This window comes from Charadrius vociferus, unplaced genomic scaffold (genome assembly GCF_000708025.1).
Source record: "Charadrius vociferus isolate BGI_N301 unplaced genomic scaffold, ASM70802v2 scaffold56, whole genome shotgun sequence".
NCBI lineage: Eukaryota > Metazoa > Chordata > Aves > Charadriiformes > Charadriidae > Charadrius > Charadrius vociferus.
Window position 1 is genome coordinate 1,284,350 of NW_009649057.1, and position 2,563 is coordinate 1,286,912.

Below are 2,563 nucleotides of genomic sequence, written 5' to 3' on the forward strand. Positions count from 1 at the left end.
CCGCCGGTGAGGAGCCGCAGCGCTGCCCCTCCATCCCCCACTACCCTATTTCCCCCACACACACACTCCACGAAGGGATTTTTTTCCCCTTCCACGAAGGTATATCTCCGACGGGGCAGCGCATCCCCAACCCTTACAAAATCCCGCGCCTTTTCCCCATTTTAATTAACGAGCGGGGGGAAAAAAAAAAAATAAAAAGGAAGAAAGAAAGAAAATCCACTTTATGTTTTTCCAGCTGCCCGCCCTCTCCTTCACTCCAGCGTGGCCGAGACCAGGGGGCAGGGAAGGCGTCGCCACGGCTCCCTGGTGGGTCAGGGGCTGGGGGGGGCGAAGAGTGGTTTTTTGGGAGCAGATCAAAGGCCCTGGGTGGAGAGCAACGCCCAGGGGGGCCGGGCTGGGGTGTGCAGAGCTGGGGTGGCTCCAGCAGCCCAGGATGCCCCATGGGACAGGCAGCGCCACTCCGGCATCCCGGCATCCGGCTGTGCCGCCTCGGCACTTGTGTAACAAGCTGGCCAGTCTCAGACCGGGTCAGGAATGGGGATGGACCCAGTGCTGCAAACTCAGGAGGGAAGGTTGTCACACACACATTCCTCACGAGCCACCGCTGGCTGTTGGACCACACAGAGGTGGCACTGGGGCTCAGATGACGGGGTGGATGGGACCAGGCTTTGGGGTTCACACAGACTGTGTCACTCCTGCCCCTCTCTTACGCTGAGCAGCCTGTCCCCAGGGACGGAAAGGGACGACCCAGCACTGTGCTTACCCCACAGGGAGCATCTCTGGTCCCTGCCGGGATGGGGGGCACAAAGTCCCCCACCTTTGGAAGCCTGCTGTGTCCATGAGGCCCCGCGGCACTGTAGCTGCCGTGGACACCCCCAGCCCATGGCACTGTACCTGCTGCGGGCACCTCCAGCCCCGCGGGTCCCCGCAGGGGAGAGGCGGCAGCTGGACGGGGACAGCTAGGCAGGACAGGGACCATATGACACAGCTACACAGCACGGGGACCATATAGCACAGCTACTCAGGTCATGGACCACATAACGCAGCTACTCAGGATGGGGACCATATGGCACAGCTGCATAGGAAAGGGATGATATGGCACAGTCACACAGGATGACGTCCATATAGCACAGCTGCATAGGTTGGGAATGGTATGGCATTGATGAATAGGACATGGTCTATACGGAACAGCTACACAGGACAGGGACCATACAGGCACAGTCACATATGACAGGGACTGTATAGCTCAGTTACGTAGGACGAGGACCATATGCCACAGCTACATAAGCCAGGGACCATATAGCGCAGTTAGGACAAGGACTGCATTACACAGCTAAATAGGACGGGGACCATATGGCACAGCTGCTCAGGATGGGGACATACGGCATAGTTACATAGAACTTAGCCCATATAGTACAGCCACATTAGTGCAGGGACTGTATGGCACAGCCATATAGGATGGAGACTGTATGGGACAAATACAAAGGACGCAGACTGTATGGCACGGCTATGTAGGACAGAGACGGCTTTGCACAGCTGTGTAGGATGGGGACCAGATGGCACAGCTACATGCTATAGGGACTATACATCACAGATAGGGAGGACATGGCCTCTGTGGCGCAGCTACACAGGATGCGGACCACATGGCACAGCTATAGGATGGGGACTGTATGGCTCAGCTACATAGGACACAGACCTTATTGCACATCTGTGTACAATGGGGACTGTATGGCACAGCCATGGGGGACACGGACCTTAGGGCACAGCTATAAGATGGTGACTGTACCGCACAGCTACAGAGGACACAGAACTTACTATACATCTACATAGGATGTGAACCGCATGGCACAGCCATAGGATGGGGACTGTATGGCACAGCTACGGGGAACGCAGACCTTATGGCACAGCCATAGGATGGGGACTGTACCGCACAGCTACAGAGGACACAGAACTCACTGTACTAAAGTGGGATCTAAAGGATGGGGACTGCATGGCACATCCACAGGACGGGGACTGTATGGCACAGCTACAGGGGACATCGACCTTATGGCACAGCTGTATAGGATGGGGACTGTACAGCACAGCTACAGGGGACATGACCCGTACAGCGGAGCCTCACCGGAGCGGGACCGCCTGGCACAGCTACCGGGCAGTGACCGGGGGGTGACAGCAGGCAGGGAGCGGGTACAGAGCCTGGCAGCAGGGACACCCCAGCAGCACCCACCAAGCGCTGGCCCCCGCGGTGGCCTGGAGGGACCGACCCAGCCGGGACAGGCTGTGCCACCGGCCTTGGCGTCCCCACGCTGCCGCTGCCTTCCCAGTTCCCTTTCCCTCTGCCTGTGGGTCTCATCCCTGTGTCCCCCAGCTCCCTGCCCTCCATCCGGCATGGGTGTCCCCATGCCTGTCCCCCCTTAAAATTCCCCTTGTGGCTTCGCAGGAACTTTGGGGTGACTTTAATGCTTCCCTGACTGCTCTGGAGGCGGACGAGTCCCCAGCCCCGTCCCCATGGCCGACGTGGGGCTTTACGGGGTTTTTCCCATTCCTCACCCTGACTCACGGTCGG